Raw genomic sequence first — 23,103 nt, 5'->3', positions numbered from 1 at the left:
CAACCAAAACATAGAAAAAGTATAGAAATAGAAAAAAGTATTCAAATACAAAAGAATGCATTAAATATCTCAAAGTCAACTTAATAAGACATAGGACTTATAAAATAATAAAATAAGCTCAAAATAAATAAAAATTAAAGTCATTCAATTTTTATGGTTGATATAAATCAACACAGCAAAAATACAAGTACTACTCAAATTATTCTATAGATTTAAAATCATACCAATCAAATCCTCAAGAAGATACTTAATAGAACATGACAAAATAGTGTGAAAAACCATATGGAGGAACAAGAAATCAAATAATGAACAAATAAGTGGCAGATAAGTTTTCAAATTGCTAATAGAAAAAATATGATAATAATAAAAAGCACCACTAAAAATAGAATAGACGATTATATCTCTCACTATGATGAAGAGAGAAAGAATTCTTAATCCAATGTGGAAAAGAAAGCATTATACATATATACATACATACATAAGTAAATGAATAAATTATGGCACATGTTTATATATCCATAAATAATTCTATAATTTTTATAGAATCCTTTTTTACTTTATTAGTGTAAATACAATAAGAAATGCTGCCTGAGGGGGAAAAATCATTATATTAAATATTTTGATAAATTATCCTATCCAATTGCAAAAGTAAAGTGACACAAAATCAATAATGGAAAGATACATTTACCAATAGGCAAACAGTCAATATATAGGAAAAATCTCCCCCCAAAACCCCCAAACTATTAGTAATTATTAGGAAGCAAAGTTCAAAATTATAAAGGGAAAACACTTAAATAACTCATATACTTACATTAATAAAATTAGAAAATATGTTAAATAATGGATAAATTATATTTTGGAGGGATTATAAGAAGACAAGGTGTACTAATTTACTGGTAAAAAGAAAACAATTTAGAAGGTTAAAGAAAAACTACCAAATTATTCATAACTTTGTGATCCCATAGTGAAACTACATGGATTGTACACTGAGGAGTTTACAGAAAACAAAGCAAGATACACACATTAATGCACATGTGGATGTCACACATATACATAGCTTATGTCTGTTGACATAGACGTTGTCAACATCTACTCATTTTAAAAATTTTAAATAAAATAGAAATTTTCTATGAAATAAACAAGTAGTAATTTTAAAAAAGTTATAAAACAATGCATATGTCTCTAGGTATACATATGTATGTGTGTGTGTGTATATATATATATATATATATATATATATATATATATATATATATATATATATATATACACACACACACATACATATGTATATACATTTATATATATATATATATATATATATATAAAATTTTTCACATTTGTAGTCTAACTGGAATAGCCTAAAGAACCACTTATTTAGCACCAAGTGACTGTGCTAGATGCTACAGGAAAAGCAAAGATAAATTCTAATATAATTCAGTCCTCAAGATGATAGAATTATTATGGTAACAACTGATAACAAAAGATACACTCAATGATTAGGGAATGTATAAAAAAATTGTGATACATGGTTATTTTGAAATAATATTGAACTGGGGCAGCTAGGTGGCACAGTGGACAGAGCACCAGCCCTGAATTCAGGAGGACCCGAGTTCAAATCTGGTCTCGGATACTTAACACTTCCTAGCTGTGTGACCCTGGGCAAGTCACTTAACCCCAGCCTCAAAAAAAAAAAGAAAGAAAGAAAGAAAGAAAGAATATTGGAACAACATAAAATGATGACTATAAAGAATTCAGAATAACATGGAATGGACTTAAATAAATTGATTCAGAATCTGAAAAAAAGAAAAAGCAGAACCAAAACAAAAATATTATGAGGGACAGAGAAAAGAACATGAATTTTTTAAGCCAGGAACTGTGCTAAGGGCTTTGCAAATATTATCTCATTTGATCTTCACAATAACCCTGAGAAGTATTATTATTGTTGTTGTTTTTGTTGTTATTATTATTATTCCTATATTATAATTGAGGAAATTGAGGCAAACAGAGGTTAAATGACTTGTGGGGGTCATACAGCTAGAAAGTGAGATTGGTTTAAAACTCAATGACTACGAATAATGCAAATGATAATGTTAACATTAAAAAAAAAAAATAAAAACCCTGAGATCAAATATAATAGACAATGTTGGTAGCAAATTATTCACGTTAAAGCACACATCCTTCTTTCAGTGAGCAGACTGTACCCTACGAGAATGGAAAGGAGCACGTACTATCAATCACAAGTACTCTACTAAGTGACTTTATTTAAGACAAATTTGGAGGGAATGAATATCGTGGCAGGTGACCAAGAAGAACAGAATGCTAGCCTTGGAGTCATAAAAAAAACCTGGATTCAAATTCAAATGATATAATATATGTAAAGCCTCCTTTTACATCTTTAAGTCCCATATAATTATCATTACTTCACGTCAAAATAAAATACAAATTAAAATTTTAAAACATATCAGAAATACAAAACCACAACTGCGTTCTTCTGTTTTCTTTAACTCAGTATAAGCAGCCTAATTTAACTTTATTTTCTCAATGACTCATGCTAATCCTTGTGAATTTCAATCATTACATAGCACTGTAATATCATGACACCCCTAATGTCTACTGATTCACACAGATAATTTGTTCCCTCACTAAATGGCCCCATTCATAGTGCTTTCTGAGTCCTTGTATGTCTGTTTATAGCGTTCTGTCTGTCTCATTCCTTTCTTTTTGGCTGTTACATAGGCTGTTATTCTTGCTGCTGTTAGTATTGTCTGCTTGTAGCAGCCTCCTCTCCAAATTTTTTCAGTTTTTTTCTGTTTGTCCTTTGGAATGCAGATAATCAAATGGGTTACTCCTAGCAATAGTCCTATGCCTATAACTACTCACAGTCCCTGAAGCTATTTCTTCACAATAACCCTGGGAGGCAGTGCAAGTGTTATTGTTTCCATTTCAAGAAACTGAAACTCAAAAGGGTTATAAATGGTTCAGTCCCACCAATAGGAATTGACAGAGCCCGGATTTGAATGTTAGTTTCCTATTTCTCCATCTAATGCTTGTTCTCCTAAATCACATTGTGAGGACCTAGGACTTCTCTTATGAGTTGATGAACAGACTTTGTGACAGTTATTTTTACTGATCAGTAACTCTTATTCTTGGCTTTATTCAAGTGAGGTGAGAAGTTGCCAGATAACCAAATTACACAGTGCTGAAGTATTACCATATGGAATAAATCTTAAAACCAAACCACAAATTACAAACAAACCAAAAAAAAAAAAAAACCCACAACAACACAGGAAAAAATAATAACCCACACTGTGTTTCTTTAAGGCTGGCCACCAACCATTCAAGTCAACAAGCATTTAAGCACCTAGTATGTCCAGATTAATGTACTAAATGAAGAGAGGAATCACAACCAAGCCCTGCTAATCCCTCTAATGGGAGAGAGAACAAGCAAACCAGAAATAAACACCATGTACAAATTAGACATATACAAGGTAAGTTGAAGATGATCAGTGAAGGAAAGGCTCTTAGCCAGGACTTAAAAGAAGCTAGGAAAGCCAGAATACTGTAGAGAGAAGGAAGGAGAGCATTTGAGACAGATAATCAGAGAAAATGTCTGAGTTCAAAGATGGTGGGACTTCTATGAGGAAGATCAAAGATACTAGTGTCACCAGATTAAAGTGTGCACAAAGGAAAGTAGGAGGGAGGAGCAGGCTAACTTATGAAGGGGCTTTAAGCCAAAGGGAAGATTACATATTTGATCCTGGGAGTAATAAGTAATATCTCTTTACTGGAGAGGTTGATGAAATGATCAGCCCTACGCTTTATCAGAGCAGTTTGAGAGAGTTGAGGAGAGGATGGACTGAAGTGGGAAGACTTGAGGCAATAGGCAGATCAGCAAGTCTAGACAAGAGGTGACATAGACCTTTGCCTGGATGGAGGCAGTGTGGATGTATATGGACAGCCAGAGGGAGAGGGTCAGGGGCTGCCAACAGTGTTATTGCCCCCTCCCTCCCAAAGAAAAAGAAAGAAGAAAAGAGAGGGTTATTTAATTTTTTGCTTGCTTTATAAACCTTACAATGCTATATATAAAGCTAGTTATTGTTATTGTTGTTAACAATAAGGGGTATTTGTAAAGTTGGGAATAAAAGAATATATAATCAAAAAAAAAGAAAGGAAGAAAGTGTAATAGAATGAGAGACAGCATGATCTACTACTGTACTTCTGTCAAGAATTATACAGATTCTTGGAAATTCTACTTAGATATACAAGACAGTACTGGGGATTAGAACAGTTCAAAGAGATGATGCAATCAAGAGGAGGATAGATCAAAAGAAAAAGTAGGTATTGGATAGGAGAGTAGTTAGGAAATAGTTAGGGAAGAAGAAATCTGAAAAGGATGTCCAATGGACTGGAAATGTGTTCAACACTTTCTTAACATATGCATAGAGTACTGTTGGAGAGTCTTGAAGTATGTTTCAGGGTTTTGATTATTTAATGTTTACCAAAAAGCACATGACATTTTATTATTTTATCTCTCCCCAAATCCCAGCATAAATTACAAAAAGCATCCAATAAACAAATTAAATTAGTATGTTGTCTTATCTTTACTATCTGGGAACCATCAAAATCTGAGATACCATAAAGCACAAAAAATCTTTCCTCAGACACTTGAATTTTATCATATTGAGGAAGTTATTTAACCACTCTTAGTTTCTTCCTCAGTAAAATGGAGATAAGAAGACCTATCAAATAACATAATTTAAGTATAAGCACTATATAAAAGCTAGTTATTGTGTTGTTGTTTGGTCACAAATTTTATTGCTCTAGGGAATTTCCAGTATGGAAGTCCCCTCCATGATTATTAGTCAACAACTGCTTAGTAAGTCCTAGAGAGTCATCTGGAACCCTAAGAATTTAAAACACTTGTCTAGGGTCAAACAGTAATAATTATTAGCAACAGGTCTCACTGACTACCAAAAATTTGTCTCCTGTGTATAGAGGAATAAAACAAAAATTTCATAAACATATATCTATATATATCTGAGAGTGAGACCTCTAGAAATATATATATATATATATATATATATATATATATATATATATATATAAAACCTGAGTCCTCTAAGACTAAGACAACTTTTTACACCTTAAATCTGATAAACCTGGATAAACATCCCTACACAAAAAAATTGTATGTGTATATTTTTACTCAAAGACATCAAGTAACCTATGGATAAATCATTCCTTATAATGCTAATAAATATTTACTATATGAAACATTATAAGTTTTTTAAATCAGTAATCACACACATTAATTGATTCCTAACCGCTTTGCTGCTTACTCAATCCCATAGAGAAAGGAAAATATTGAACAATATTTGGATTATATTTTTCATTCTTATATACTTAGAAGTTACTCTCCAAATATAAAATCTTGGTGAGGATAATTTCTTTAACATGAAACCACTGTCAGCTTTATGGATAAATTTCATTACAAACACATGCTCAAAATACCCTAAAATGGGTTGGTTGTTTTTTGTTTTTGTTTTTGGTTTTTTTTTAAGTCCCACTCACTTTTAAGAAAAAACAAAAGGTTTCCAGAACAAGATTGAACCTAAAAGCTAAACATCTCATACAAATACTGTAGATTATTAAACCACTTCTCCATTATCTACTGGAAATCTTGTTACGATCATACAATTTTAGCCCCATTTAGACTCTCATCACCTCTCAGAAAGACAACTACAATTGTCTCCTGATTAGTCTTGCTTCTTCTGTTCTATCCCCTAGTCAATTCATCCTCCATTAAACTGCCAGGATAATATTCCTAAAACAGGTATCTTAAAAAAAGTCATTCACATGCTCAATTTCCAGTTGTTCTCTAAAGCCTGTAGGATAAAAAGCAAAATCCTAGGATTAAAATTAGAAGGCATCCACTCTTTGGCTCCCAACTACCTCTCCAACATTGTAATACAAGATAAATGCATAAAGGAAAAATAAAAAAGTGGTATGTGAAGCTTGAAAAGAGAAAGGTCATTAATAACATCTTCCAGATTGCAAATTATGTTTTAAAATATTGTAAAGAATTGAACAGGTCAATAAGGAGGGAATTCTAGATATCAAGGACAGCATGAGCAAATGCCCAGAGTCAATAAAATACAAAGAAAATAGCCCAAGATGATTGGATGGTAGAATATGTGGAACGAGTTTGGACAAGATAAGTCTGGAAAGGTATAATGTTGACAAATTGTGGAAGCTCTTGGATGGTAGGATAAGCTTTACTCAATTGGCAATAGGGTACCAGAGTAGGGTTTAAATTAGGAGAGGGACAAAGCTAGGTCTACCAATAGAGGAATAGACCAATAGCAATGAGGAATGAAAATGAAGGAGGAAAGAAAAATAGGAAGAGATGTAGGAGGCAAGTACATTAATCTAGGCTGGCAGTAATGAGGGTCTGTACTGTGGTGGTGTTAGAAATATAAAGGCAAAAAGGAAAGTAGGCAGAATTGACAAGACTTGTTAACTACATGAGAGGTGAGGGAAAGGAAAGTTCTGAACATGGGTGACGATGAATTTCGTCGCTACTAACAAATGGAGTCATTAAAAGGAAGATAGAGTAGGGTTTGGTGAAAAAAGAATGAAGCTGAGTTTAGACATGCTGAATTTGAGGTGCTAGTGATTTGGAGATGTCAAGTAGGTGGCTAGAGAGGTATATTTGGGATTCAAGAATAGAGACATAAATCTGAGAGTTATGTGGTAGAGGGAATAAGTTAAAAGCATTAAAGTGAATAAATAAAACTGTCAAGGAAGAAAGTTTGAAAAGAGAAAAGGTCAGTAGAACAATGCCTTGAGGAAACAGCACTGTAAGATGTCAGGAGGAAAAAGTGGAATTAGAAAAGAAATAATCAGAGAGGTAAGAGGAAAACCCAGAGATTAATGTCTCCAAATCTAAGAGAAGAGAAAGTAACCTTAAGAAGGAATATTCTATAGCACAATACTATATGGCTTATGAGTAAATGCTAAAACACACAAGAAATAGTGTAGCATAATGGGTAGAGAAATGGCCCAAAGTCAAGATCAGAGTTCGAGTCTCAACTCCAACATGCACTGGCTACACCATCATGCTTGGGAAAATCTTAATGTTCAGGGACCTCTCTCAGGTTGGCAGAATAGTTGACAATCTATTATTAGTGGATGGAATTTTATCTTCCTATGGAAACCATGCCAGAAAGGAATATCTGAATGGATTGATAAACAAAATTGATGAGTTTGTGGTATCTGTAATGTCAAAGACAAAAAAGAATGGTCCAATATATAACAAAATATATAACAAGATTTTGTGGAAGCAAAGAACTAGAACAAAGTGAATGGTCATTAATGAATGGTCGTATGTGATTACAATTGAATATTATTGTATCATAAGCTATGAATAAAAAAATCTAGAAACCCAGTATGAAGCTGATATGGAACAAAGAAGTGGAAATGTGAAATATATATATGTATATGTGTGTGAAAAAATGAGTATCATATTTTAATTGAAAACGAGATTAAAATACATCAGAATTCAAATTAAATTCAAAGACCAATTAATTCCAAAGGATCAAAAATGTTGAGATGCTTTTCTTCTCTTACTAGAGAAATGTTGGGCTACTAGTATGAAATGTTGGGTACCCTCTCAGATTTAGTATGTATAACTTCTACTGAACTGAATACTTCCATTAAAAGGAACTATAAGAGGAGTATATTGTGAAGTGACAGTATAAAAAATAAAAAGCACTGATAAAATCATCTTAAAAACCATCAAAGTTTTTTCTTGTTTTGGTACATTGGTCAAAGTTACAGTAGATCTCAAAAAAAAAAAAAAATTACCTCTTGGATCACAATAACAACCAATGGGAAAGTTTTAGTCCAGTAGCCAGAATAATATTTTAAGAGCTAATAAATGATGAGTCTGTACACTGTATGAATGTATTCAGAATCTATCCTGAAGAGCATTAACCCTTAGGAAATTGACCAATTCCCAGGAGTAGATAATGCCGGGAAACTGGCTGTATTCCCAGTGGTGTTAGGAAGAAAGGGTCAGAGAAGGTCAACAACTAAGTTTCCAGCAATGTCAGGACATGGTGAGTTGTGACTTTGCCTCAGCTCACACAGTCTTTGCTGCCACTGATGATTGGGGCCTCTGACCTAGCACTCCAAAGCAACTCAATTCCCATTATCTACTCTTAACTTAAGTATAGGGTCATCAGGGGATGGCAAATAATGAGACAGGATGAGAAGAGACTGAGGGACCGGGTAGGAGGACAGAATAACATGGCCAGAAAATGGATGAGAAGTCACTCTCATAGGCTACGGGAGCCCTAGAAACATGTGCAAAAAAATGTCCTGAACTTTAAGCAATATTTAGAAGAACTAACAGAACATAGAAGATGTAAGTAACTCTGGCCAGAAACCAAATCCTTTGCATTCTTGTTCTACCTTTAATATATTTTAAAACATATAAAACTTAACAATGAGATTACTAAAATGATCAGAGTGAAATCAGATCCAATACTACTAACAAAGGACCCAATGTGTAGAATTAAATAAATATATATACTTACATATATATTTTAAATGTTATAATGGGTATCTTTTAGGAGGTATTTTACACATACATGAAGAATCAGAATTACACTATGGGCATAGGAGAAATCATTTAAGAAATATTATATAAATGATAAAGCTATAATTCTGATGCCTAAATAGTGATAGAAGGCCAAGAAATACGAAGATAAAAGAATTCACCAATATTCACAGAGCTTGAAACCCAACTTCTAGTCAATTCTGAAAAACAAGTTTTAAAAAAAGTTATTTTTGTTTTTCAAGTCAAAAAGTCATCTGAATATCAGTTGAATTAAACTAATTCTTACTTTGTTTCTTAACATACAGTATCAAGACTTCAGTGCAAGAATAAAGGTAAAACATTCAGAGACGGAAGAAAAATATGAATTGTTAATATCATTGAGCCAACAGTCAAACCTCAGCTGACTTTTTCAACATTCACAGGGCAAATTATAACTCCAACTTCTTTTCAAAACTAAGGATTTTTAAAAAGAACTGCCCTCCCCCCCCTTGTTACTTAGAAACAATTTGATACTTTTAGGCTTTCATGATGTAATCAAAAATCCTGTGGAGATTATGCCAGAAAGGAATATTTCAATGGATTGATAAACAATATTGATATTTCTGGCAGCAGCAAAAACTTTATAAAATTGGTATATTTTAGCACTTGAATACTTATTTAGATACCAGATAACTAGATCTTTATTTGCCCAGGATTGATGATACCTAAACACTTAAGCAAATTTATTTAAAAAAAAAAAAAAGTTTTTGTTTTTGTTTTTGTTTTTTGTTACTGGTTTTCAGTCATATCCAACCTTTCAGGGCCCATTTGGGTCTTCTGGACAGATAATGGAGTGTTTGCCACTTCCTCTGCTAGCTCATTTTACAGATAAGAAAAATGAGGCAAACAGGCAATTTGCTTGGTATCACACATCTTAGTACGCAACTGAAATCAGATTTAACACCATTTTTTGTACCATCTAACTGACCTAAAAAAGCAGATACAAAGGAACCACAAGGAAAAGGTAGTTAATAAATTATATAGGGAGAGGGGTTAGAGTGATGATTTTAACGGGCTATAGAACTTCCAGGTCAAGAAACTCTATCTACCCCTTTGCAACTTTATTGTCTTAAATTAAAAAAAAAAAAAAAAAAAAAACACCACAACTTCAGTATTTACCATATTTTTAAAATGCTTGTGGTCCATACAAAAGCATTTGACTCCCTTGGGCCTAGTTTGCCAATCTTAATCTGTCTAAAATCTGTAATAAATCCTTGCTGAACTTCAAGACCAAAATCAGGTTTAAAGAACACCCAAGTGTCTTGCTAATTAGATTTATTAAGCACAAGGAAATCACCTTCTTGGCATTTTTCATGTGCTGCTCCTCTAGGAGCTGCTCTTCTTGCCTCATTGAGATTTAAAATTTAAGAATATGTCCAAACAACAAGCTGTGTCAATTGATGCAGTGTATTTTTTAATCCATACAGCAAAGAAAATAGAGATAGGATAAAAAACTATTTCAAAGTAAAATTATAAGAAAAATTTTTCAGCAGTTCTTCTTCTAGTATGGAGAACCCACAATTATTACCCATTTATGTTTCCTTTTGATCTATGGTCTTCTCACTCCTCTATTCCCTTCCCTATGACCCTGCACCAAATAGCATATTAAAGGATACAAATCTTCAACATCCCTCCTCCCTTCCCTGCTCCACTCCAGAGCTCAACAAACCCAAAATCCATCCAGATCAGATTTTTCAATGCCCCTCCCACTTATTGACCATGCTCATTGTTAATTGTTGATGCTACTGTCTCCTGCCTCAATGCTCTTCTCCCTCAACTCTACCTATTCCAGTCTTAGACATCCTAGAAATCATGCTCCAATCCCAAGCTTCCCATTATAATAATGATTTCCCTTCTTAAAAAAAATTTTATTTTCCCCAGTTACAAGTTAAAACAATTTTTTACATTTGTTTTTAAAATTTTGAATTTCATATTCTCCCCCCTTTTTTCTCCACTCCACCCTTCATATATTGAGAAGGCCTATGTGACGTTATGCAAAACATTTTCGTTAAAATCATGTTGTAAAAGAACTACCACCCAAAAAAACCCACAAGTTAAAAAAAAAATTGTCACACAGAAAATTAAAAAGAAAAAAAAAAACACGTAGAAAGGAGAATTTGAATTGAGGGCTTTTCATTACAAAATCAGTGTCTTTTCCCCTACAACTTAATGTCCATGAATCCGGTAAACAGTTTAGTTCCAACACTTACATATTGACTCAGTTATTTTATTCCAGGCTCTGTTTTCTCATCAATAAAATAAGGGTAAGGATACTAACAGTACCTTTCTCACAAAGGATGTTATAAGAAACATGCTTTATAAGCTATTCCCCAATTGATAAATAATCAAAAGATATAATCCATGCCAAAAGGATTATAAAAAGCATGCATATTCTTCGACCTGACAATATCACTACTAGGCATGAATCCCAAAAGAGATTAAAAATAAAAATTAAAAGATATATGTACAAAAATATTTATAGCAGCTCTTTTGTTAGGGCAAAGAATTGCCCTTGAGGGGATGTCCATCAATTGAGGAATGTCTGAATAAATTATGGCATGAGGTTATGAAAAAATAGTATTGTTCTGTAAAAAATGATCAGCAGAATGCTATTAGAAAAACTTGGAAAGTCCTCCATGAGCTCATGCAAAGTGAAATGGACTGTGTACAAAGGAACAGCAAAGTTGTGAGATGATCAGCTGTGAATGACTTTGCTATTTTCAACAATACAATGATCCAATACTATTCTGAAGGACTTACGATGAAAAATGCTATCCATACCCACAGAAAGAAGTGATTGTATCTGAATAAAAAGTGAAGTATACTTTTTTAAACTTTATTTTTTTTCTTGAAGGCTTTTTTGGGGGTAGTTCTTTTACAACATGAATTTTATGGAAATGTTTTATACCATTTCACACAGGCCATCTCAATATGTGAGGAGTGGGGTGGAGAAAAAGGGGAAGAATATGGAATTCAAAATTTTAAACAAATGTAAAAAATTGTTTAACTTGTATCTGGGGAAAATAATTTTTAAAAAGGGAAATCCTTATTATATAATGAAAACATCATATAAATGTGAGTTATTAGTATATAGCGTTTTTTTAAAAAAAGGTTTAACTGGATAATCATTTGATCAAAAACAGTGCAAGTACTGGTCTTGAAAGTCAAGGGCTCATCCATCATATTCCTAAAACTATAGTCTATGACATAACATTAGTGCAGCAAAGAATTATTTTATAAATGCAATTTTTCTTCTGTAAGATAATCATATTTTTCACAAGTTTTCACTTTTTTGTTATAAGCAAACTTTATGAGGTCATTAATTTTTATAAATTTTGATTTCCAAAAGAGAAACTAAAAGTCTATAGAATCAGTAAATGTACTACAAAATGAGGATATCAGATTAGTGCTCTCTAAGGTCCCTTTCAGCATTAAATTTTATGTTTACTTTCCTCAACATTTTGCTTCACATTAGCTAACAGCAGGGGCAATGATCTATGGGCAGAGAGATGCAAAACACCGGGGTCTAGTCAAGAAGAATTCTCTTCCTGAACTCAAATCTAGCCTCAGATACTTATTAACTAAGACCTTGGGCAAGTCACTTAACCCTGTCTAATCTCAGTTTCCTCATCTGTAAAATAAGCTGGAGAAGGAAATAGTCAAGCCAATAGACCTTTGTCTTTTCAAGCCGCCATCTGGGGTTTTTTTGTGCAAAGATACTGGAATCATTTTTATCGTTTCCTTTTCTAGCTCATTTTACAGATGAGGAAACTGAGGCAAACAGTACTAAGTGACTTGACCAGAATCACACAGCTGTTAAGAGTCTAAAGCTGGATTTGAACTCACAAAGAAATCCATGTCTGGCCCATCCCATCCACTGTGTCCTCTATCTTCCCACAAATAAAGGTGGGATTATGCTATGCTTATGGTCTCTTACAATCCCCTGACTCTCTACAAAGCCAAAATGTAGGAAAATCACATGGAGCAGCATTAAATGTACCAAGGACTCAGTCAGCTACTTCCTTTGACCCTTACTACCTCCCTAGTATTATGCAAGTCAATTAAACTCCATGAGCTTCAGTTTCCTCATCTTTAAAATGAGGGAACTGAACCATATAGCTTCTGAAGTATCCTTCAGGCACAGATCTATGATTCTAAGATCCCAATAAGAACTTTGACAAATGCCATTATATTCTTTCTTAAGCTTATTCAGTCTCATTGTATACCAGCCCCACTTGAAGATCTGCAACAAATGTCCTCTAAATTTTGTATATTAATAGAATTTGGGGGAACATTAGTTATATTTATAATGTAATTTTATAATAATATATAACATTATATAATATTTATAATAAAATTATATTTATTATTATCATTAACTTTGAATAGAGAAGCAGCACTTGGTATAGTAGATAGGCAAACTGATTTTAGAGCTGAAAAATCTGGGCTCAAGTCAGATACATCTTGACTACAAGACACCAAACCAAGCAAGTCATTTATCTTTTCCGGCAACCACTGAGGCTGTAGGTCAAAGAAATGTTGCCAATCTGCAATGGTTTCCTTATCCATCAGTGAAATCACAGGTCCTCTATCTCTACTCATATTAACAGTAGTTAAGCTATGTTGCAATTTCAGAAATCTTTGTTTCTGGCTAATTTTCAACTGGCTACTGCTCTTAAAACCTTAGTTTTAATTTTCCCTGCCCTCCAACTTCTGTGGTCAAGCAGGTTAGTGGATAATCTAGCAATAAACACTTAAGCATGGAAAAGGGCTCCTAATTTAAAAAAATCAAATGGGTGGATCCTTCTGTAATTCGAATAATTATACCTATATTTGTTTTTTTAAATTGAGATTTTGAACAGTGTACTGAGTTTTTGAAGTGAAACTACTTAAACAATAATGCAATTTTATCACTCAGCTCCAAAAATTATATAATTTTTGACCTCTACTCTTTCATAAAAGCATTTAAAAGTTATTAATTTGTCCCCTAGTAACAAAAATGTAATGCAGCAATATGTACTGGATGGAAATTGGCTTCAAAGGCAAAATAATCTGGAATAAAATCCTAGCTCTTATACATACTGAGTGTGTGATTCTAGATAAGTCACCAGGGGGACCATAATAATGCAGAAAGCTCTGGGGCTGGAATAAAGAAAACCTAAGTTCAAATACAACATGTCTCAGATATTTATTAACCGGGTGACTCTTGCCAAGTCTCTTATAATCTCTCAGCATCATAGCACCTATCTCAAAAGGTTACGGTGAGAATTAAGTGAGACAATATTTATTGACACTTTTTAAAAAAATGCCATTCTTCCTCTCAGTGTTCCAGAAAATTTTTAAGTTTCAGAGAAGATACTAACCTGTTTTAGGAGATGAGTTTCCTCATCCCAAAATCTCCTGTACCATGATATTTATAAGGCTAAATTCACAAAGTGAAATTAAATCTGAGACTTCTGAACGCCATGAAGTTTGGAGGTCCCTGACTTCTTTTGTTCAGTATCTTTAAATATGAATGCATTCTAGTGTACATGTTTCATTCCATTTATATTACACACACACACACACACACACACACACACACACACACACACACATGCATACAATTTTAGTTCAGAAATGTGTTTTCAATGGCTTATGGAAATTCTTCTGACATTATGGACTGAATGATAATAATAACTAGCCCTAAATAATTCCTACCATATGCCAGGGATTGTGCTAAGGACACTACAAATATTATCTCAGTTAAAATTCACCAAAAACTGAGATAGGTGCTGTCATTCACTCCATTTTTACAGTGCAGAAAGGGATGCAAATGGATGTTAAATGAGCCCAAAGATCACATAGGGAATAAGTATCCCAGGATGGATTTGTACTTAGGTTTTTCCTACTCCAGGCTCACTCAGATTGTTTTTAGATTACAGTTGCACAAATAACCTGGCATAGTTTTCTTCTTAAAATTGTATTGATAACTCCTTAATTGTATCTACTAGGTTTGTGATTGGCTAAGGATAATTTATAGATTTTTGATAAAGGATGAGGACCAATGCAAATAGGTACATTTTCTGCAATTTATAGATCCAAGAAAGTCCCCTGAGTTGCCCAAAGTCACAAAGCCAGTATGTTGTCAAAGAAAGTATATGAATGGAAAAATTAAAAATTGAATAATTTGAGTAGGATATTGTTTTTAAAGGGAAAAGAAGAAATATTCACATTAGAACTGTTTATGCATCATTCACAGTAATATTTGATGTAGGATATATCAAAATAAATTTTTATCAAGTTATCCTTTTAAACACATCACCACACACTGTATGGTGGACATAAATTAATCACGATACATTGCAAAAAAAATAATTTTGTAGTATAAAGGTTATCATCAAAAAATATATGATTGGAAAACAGAGATAAGGAAGGTCAGATGAATTATCAGTGGAAAACTTGGAGGAGACATGGATAAGAGTTCCATGAGCTAGCTAGGGTGCTATGGATGGGTTAAATGTTTGTAGATCTGTGTCACTAAAGAGAATACCCGTGCCTGTAAGATAGCAAAGTCCACTGGAATATGAAAATATGTTTCTGGAAATCAAAACTGTTGCTTTAGGAAATCACTAATTATTTTCTATAACTGAAATTTATTTCAAATTAGACTATTTTTACTCCTATGATATCACCATAAATTAGAATATATGAATTTTCTACTGGAGTTAACATTTCTATCTATTTTTCATCAGTCAACTTGATCTAATATAAAAGCTAAATAAATTTGCAGAGTAATTACCTTGAGATTGTTAAGCTAAAAAAATAAATACAATGTAGATGGATAAGAATTAACTTATTTGGAACATTCTTGTTTCCCCAAAATTTCTTAAATTCAATTTATCAGTTATGTTATGCTTTAAGTATCAAATGCTTAGCTTATAAGCACTATATGAATGTTATTTATTGCTATGAGTGATATTAGACTTATCAAAAAAAGTGAGATTAACAGCAGTATTTTGTTTCTTCAATTTTAAAAAGAATTAAAAAAAAACCCTCTAATTCATTTTCTGCTCTAGAAGTCTATGGTTAAAAGACATAAATATACTGAAAGAACTGTGTTTTAAAGAACATATGACCCATTAAAATTTAACTTTAAACATGGAAATAACAACAATGACAAAAATAAATAAATAAATTCAAACTAACCTTCCAACTGACTAAACAGCTGTAACAAAGCTCATAAATTAAAAAATACAAGCCAGGCCATCAGAACCTGAATCAGAAGAAACTGACTCATATTTTATTCAGTAAGTGTGGTGTATGGATTCATAGGTCACAACAGATTAAAAGCAACAAATTGGAAAGTAAGAGAAATATTAAGGCCAAGAAACTCAGAGTGAGAAGTCAGCTTAAATCAAAGGAGAAAAATAGAAAAGCCATGCATAGGAGATCTAATAAATTAAAGTAAATAGTCTTATGCCATTTATTATTGAAGCAAATAAAACTATATGTATTCAACATAGTGTTTATGTTAACATCTAATTTAAAAAGTTAATGAAATATATTGTTAAGAAAGCATGTTAAGTGTTTAAGATATTTTAGAAAGATTTCCATCAAATATAGTTGATATAAAAATTTTACTTTTTTAGACAGATATCTAGAAAATACCATAAACTACATGGCTCTCTTCAACAATGAGATGATTCAAACCAGTTCCAATTGTTCAATGATGAAGAGAGCCATCTATAGCCACAGAAAGGCCAGTGGGAACTGAGTATGGACCACAACATAGCATTTTTAGTCTTTCTGTTGTTTTCTTGCATTTGTTTTCTCTCAGGTTTTTTTTTTCCTTCTTGATCCGCTTTTTTCTTATGCAACAAGATAACTGTATAAATATCTATAAAATGTATTGGATTTAACATATTTTAACATATTTAATATGTATGGACTACCTGCCATCTAGGGGAGGGGATTGGAGGGAAGAAGGGAAAAATTTGGAACAGAAAGTTTTACAAGGATCAGTGTTGAAAAATTACCCATGCATATGCTTTGTAAATTAAAAGCTTTAATAAAATTTAAAAAGAAATAAAATACCATAAACTAGAACATTTCATTAATGTAAGAAAATAGTTTATTATATATGCCATGGGTTTCAATATACTGTAACAAAATATTTAATATATAAATTAAGGAAATAACTATTTTCTATACTGACAATTGAAAAAAATCAGGGCACAGCACATCATTTTGTATTGATGTTTGTTTTCTAATGCAATCCTATAAATAGAATTAACAGTTTAGACTTCTTATGGATTTGGATTATGTTATATGACTACTTAATTAACATTACATCCTCTATAAAATTCAAAAACTATAATGACCATTTGTTAAACTAGTAGATAGTCTGATTATATTTTCAATGAAAACAACAATAAACTCACTAGGACTCTAAAAAAGATTAATTACCTAAAAATGTATAGTTTTGTAAATACTGACTATATTTAGTGGAATTAAATCAGCTAGAGGGCACATTAATACTGAAAACCATTTAAAATGAAAGTTATATTTGCTATTTTTCTATTAAACATTTTGTTAACTATCCAAACATTTCTTTCATGAATTGGCCAGGCTACTACTTCACTGAAAACTTTCTGAAATACAGCATGTCATAAAAGTCTTACTGCAGTTTTAAGTTTTATGCTTATTAAGCTTAAAATTGCACTAAAACTTGATACTTTACATTTAAACATAAAAGTTGGTATCTGTCTAGATTTGGTTCTTAAAGTCTGGGCCTTGAGATCCCTTTAGGGGAATCACTGACGTAAAACCTTATCATAATGGTACATTTTAATTTCTAATATGGTAAATATTGATACATATAACTCATATAAACAAAAGTTCTTGGGGGTAGACTGGTAATAACTTTTAAGAGTATAAAAGGATCTGGAGACCAAAAAGCTTACAAATCACTGGTATAGGTCAGTAATGTCAAATAGAAACAGATATTTGCAGGCTGCATAGTGACTCAGAAAAATCACAAATGAAACTCATCTCTATTGTAATTTTATTTATTTTGGTAAGCATTTTTCAATTACATTTTAATATGGTTCAGATACACTTTGAAATTTTGTGGGCCCCTAACTTGACACATCTAGTATAGATGGATCAAAACAAAAAGTTCCAAATCTGAACCATTTGTCAAAAAATATTTTAGATGAAAAATGGTGATTTTTAGGATACTTTTATACTTTCAATATTTCAAAGATGTATGATTTCATAAGTGCAAATTTCCATCAATGTAGAACATAATCTGGGAGGAGTTAGATCAAATAAAGAGCTCTGGATTTGGAGTAAAAAAAAAAAAAAAAAAAAAAAAACTTGTTTGAATTCCAAATCCTCTGCCTGTGCATTCTTGGGCAAGTTGATTTAATTCATTCTGGTCCTCACTTTTTCCATCTAACAAATGTAAAAACTGAATCCTATGATCCTTCTTTACTTCAGAAGAATGTCTCTTTTGAATTGTTGTAGCCAAAAAAAAATTTTAGGCAGATTTCTATTATCAAGACAAATTAATCCTTTAAAAGTTAAAGATTGTGTTCTCATGTATGTTTAATATCATATTGCTTGCCTTTTCTTATTGGGGAGGGGAAAATGGGAGAGAAGGAAGAGAATTTGGAATTCAAAAAATTATTTTAACTAAAACAAATTTTTAAAAGTTGTGGTCTAGGGGCAGCTAGGTGGTGCAGTGGATAGAGCACCAGCCTTGAGTTCAGGAGGATCCCAGTTCAAATTTGGTCTCAGACACTTAACACTTCCTAGCTGTGTGACCCTGGGCAAGTCACTTAACCCCAGCCTCAGGAAAAAAGAAAAAAGAGAAAAAAAAAAAGTTGTGATCTGAGATAAATTATTGGTATACAAATGACACTCAGATGTCATTTCAGAAGCTTGCATTTCATACAAAGATAAGGTAGCACAAATAAAACCTTGTATTTTCTCTGAATCAAAGAAATGATCATTTACTGCACAAGTATATATTTAAACTATATATAGCACTGTACTGATTGTTAAAGTGACACTAAAGAATTCTAAATGTGATTTTCTTATGGCAACTTATTCTTAATTGAAGCCTTTTCCAATCTTACTTAATTCTCTTGCCTTCAGTTCCAAAGGTCTTGTGATGGAGAGAGCCATCTGCACCCAGTGAGAGAATTGTGGGGACTGTGCAGATCCATAACATAATATTTTCCCTTTTTTTGTTATCTGCTTGCATTTATTTTCTTTCTCATTTTTTTTCCTTTTTGATCTGATTTTTCTTTGTAACATGACTATTGTGGAAATTTATACCAAAGAATTGCACATATTTAACACATGTTGGATTACATGCAGTCTAGGGGAGGAGGTGAAGAGAAGAAAGGGGAAAAAAAATTGGAACATAAGATTTTACAAGAGTGAATATTGAAAACTATCTATGGATATGTTTTGAAAATAAAAAGCTTTACAATTTTTTTTTTCAAATCCTCTCACCTTACCTCTAAAGGCACTATTTTCTATTTATCCTATATAAAGCTTGATCTGTATATATTTATTTGCATTAGATTACAATCTAACTTAATTACTTTTAATCCATTAGACTCTAAATTCCTTGAGGTGGGGATTTTTTTTTTTTTTTGGCTTTTTATACACACATTATTAAGCACGGTAGGTGCTTAATAAATATTTATGGATTGAATAAATGAGTACAAAATAAATATTAAGGCAGATTTAGTAAAAAAACAAAATTCTATACTAACTTCAAGGCTACAGTTCCAAACCCCTTTTGATCTATTTAGTAAGTAGTCAAAATCTGCCCTTCATTGGTATTGCCCCTAACAACCCAAGGTCAACTCCATGTCACACAGTAGATGTAAAGACAGATGGTAGAGAAGGGAGGGAAAAATAACCTACTTTAATTTTCAGTTCATCCTACATGTTTGTTCAGTTTGCATATTGTCTCTCCCATGAGACTATGAGCTACCTGAAATATTTTTTGCCTTTTGCTCTGCGGCTCATCAGATAAAAGCACTGGACATGAATCAAGAAGACTCATTTTCCTGAGTTCAAATCTGGCCTCAGACTCTTACTAGTCGTATTATTAACCAGGGACAAATAGCTTAAACTGTGTTTGTCTCAGTTTTCTGCACTATAAAATGAACCGAAGGAAATGGCAAGCATTCCAGTGTCTTTGCTAAGAAAACCCCAAATGGGATCATGAAGAGGTTGGGTTTTTTATGACTGAAAAAGCAACAAATAGTCTCTGTATTCTCAGAGCATAACAGACTCAGTGCCTACCACACAGTAGGCACTTAATATAAGCTTGTTAACTGACTGATTGATTGGATTTTTCTGACTTCTTTCAAGATTCAACACAAGCTTCAATCACCTTTTTGTATCAGGCTTTTCCTGGTCTCTTCAGCTATTGGTGGCTTAAGGTAAATATTTTATCTTCCTAGTCAGAACAGAAGTGCCACTAGAGCCGAGACTTAATCTGCTATTTATATATCCCCAGGACCTAGCAAAGGTGGTAGGCACTATATGGCATACACAACAGAAGTTACTCAATGAATGTTTACTAATAAATTTGCCAGTATACAAGTATTACACTAAGAATCCTGGTATGACAGGGCATAAAGCTACATGAGTCATAAATCATTCAGCCTGAAATTCTCACTTTACAAGTGATAAAAGTGAAGATGTGAAAGGTTAAGTGTTGTCTTTAAAGTTACACACCTGATTCAGTAACTAAAAAAAAAGGTAATAGAATTCAGGTCTCAAGCTTACAACCTGAAAGAATTAAAATGCAATACATATTAAACTTGCAATAGAGCCTTAAATGTTTAAAGAATAATGACAATAAATTATCATTTTTGAAGAAAGCAATTTAGGATATAACATACACATATATACACACATGCACACATACACACACACACACACACACACACACACACACACACACACACAGAGCCTAGGCACCCTATATACCAAGAGAACTTCTAACCAATTACTAATAAGCTGTGTCTCTTTGGGAAAAAATAGTTCTGATTCCATATTGTCATGTTTGTACAAGAAGATTAATAACAATCTTATAAAGATATTTTATATAAATTGTATGCATATTAAACATTAGCCATAATGTGCAGCTAGAGGAAAGGGTGATAGAGAGGGACCTGAGTTAGAAAAGCCTGAGTTCAAATCCTACCTCAGTTATTTTTTAACTCAAATGAGCCTAGGCTTATCCTTGCTGAGACTCAGTTTCCTCATTTGCAAAGTAGAGATTAAAAAAAAAAAAAAAAGCAGCACCTATTCCACCAGAGCTGTTATGAAGATCAAGTGAGATAACATATGTAAAACACTCTGTTAACCCCAAAATGCTATAAAAATATTAGCTGTTCCATTATTATTCTGTATAAAATAATCATTAGGATGATTTCAGAAAGGCCTGGAAAGACTTACATGAGCTGATACTAAGTGAAATGAGTAGAACCAAAAGATCATAGTACACAGTGGCAACAAGATTATGTGAGGATCAATTCTGATGGACTGTGGCTCTTTTCAACAATGAGATGATTCAGGTAAATTCTAATAGATTTGTGATGGAGAGCCATCTGTATCCAGAAAAAAGGAATATGGGTACTGAATGTCGATCACAAAATAGTTATTTCCAACTTTATTGTTGTTTCCTTGCTTGTTTTTTTCTTTTCTTGTTCCTTTCTGATCTGATTTTTCTTGTGCAGCATGATAATTATAGAAATATTTTTGGTAGAACTGTACTTGTTTAACCTATAATAGATTGGGAAAGGGGAGGAGGGAGAAAAAATTTGGAACACAAGGGTTTTTCAAAAATGAATATTGAAAACTATCTTTACATATATTTTTAAAAATAAAAAGCTATTATAAAATTAGCTATTTTTAACATATCAGAAAAAACACTTGTGATAATTCTGCAAACTTACTTTTGTTGTTAAATCTGCCTTAATGACTCTATTGTGCCCCCTCAATTTGACTAGAAACTCCTAGAGGACAAGACCCATATCTCCAATTTTCTTTCTTCTTCTTGTTCTTCTACTTCTTCTTCTTCTTCTTTTTTTTTTTAAATAAAGCAATTGGTGACTTGCCCAGGGTCACAGATAAAAAAATACAAATATCTGAGGCCGAAGTTGAACACAGCTCCTCCTGACTACAGAGCCAATGCTCTATCCTATCAAACTGCCTCACCTCTCTAATTCTTCAGTATCACTTCTGAAACCAAGTACCATTGTGGATATACATATTTGTAGAATAAATCAGTAACTAGACAGGATTTACACTGAGGGAAACACCAGGATTTGATGCCCTTAGCTTCCTCATCTGAAATTCAAGATTTATGAAACGCAGGAAGGTTACAAATAATTTGTATCAGACCACAACCTTTAATTTAACAGTAATTAGTTTTGACAATTGCAGGCTACAGAGAAAACACAATTGACTAAATAATTAAATGTTCCTTGCTGTGGGTATTATAAAGTAAGACCACTCCTTGAGAAAGTTTTGTACATACAGTGCATGCTTCTTCAGAGAGGAATTGCCTGATGTTTGTCTGTTTCCCCAAAGCTTTGTACAATGCTTGGCACATAGTAAGCAGGGAACAACACATGCTTACTGCAGCTAGGCGGCACCATAGTGCCTAGAGTGCTGGAAGACTCTTGCTGAGCTCAAATAAGATACTTTGTAGCTATATGACCTTGGGCAAGTCAATTAACCCTATTTGCCTCCTTTCCTCATTTTTGCTGGAGAAAGAAAGAAATGGCAAAACCTCTCCAGTATCTTTGCCAAGAAAATCCCAAATAGGCTCATGAAAAATTGGACAAGATTGTCCAAGGGGAAGATAATAGATAAGGGCACAGTAGATAGATTGCTGGGCATGGAATCAGGAAGATACAAATTCAAATCCTGCCTCAGTTACTCTTATTAGCAGTGTAACCCCTGGCTGATCTCAATCTAGTGGTGTCGAACCTGAATAGAAATAAGATTCCTGTGGGCTGCAAACTGATTTAAATAGTCACAAATTAAAGATACCTATATTGTATTTTTTGGTAAATATCTCCTAATTACATTTTCATTGGTTTCCCTGGTAACTAGGAGGCTGCTTATATCAAGTCTGACACCTCTAACTTAACCTGTCTACCTTAGTTTCCCCAATTGTAAAATAGGAAATCGCTCCCACTTCACACTGTTGTATTGAAGATCAAAGAAGGTAATATTTGTAACTCTTATCACAGTGTTAGGCACATAGGAAATGCCTAATAATGACTAAGTGCTAGCTAATTTGGACTAGTAGGGAATGATTTTACAGGGAGTTCTCTACATCAATGAATTTGCAAGCCCAACTAGAATGGTAATAATAAATTTTCTATACAAACAAAATTCAACTTTTTTTG

At 32.7% G+C, this 23,103-nt stretch overlaps 1 protein-coding gene across 11 annotated transcripts in view; it reads right to left on the bottom strand.

Annotated features, from left to right (window-relative positions):
• The window catches only part of BBX (BBX high mobility group box domain containing), a 349,253-nt gene that overhangs the window by 264,354 nt on the left and 61,796 nt on the right, over positions 1–23,103 (bottom strand). The window lies entirely within an intron of this gene.

The sequence above is a fragment of the Sminthopsis crassicaudata genome, chromosome 3 (assembly GCF_048593235.1).
Source record: "Sminthopsis crassicaudata isolate SCR6 chromosome 3, ASM4859323v1, whole genome shotgun sequence".
NCBI lineage: Eukaryota > Metazoa > Chordata > Mammalia > Dasyuromorphia > Dasyuridae > Sminthopsis > Sminthopsis crassicaudata.
The sequence above is the reverse complement of the archived record's forward strand: the minus strand, read 5'-3'. Positions and strand labels throughout refer to the sequence as shown.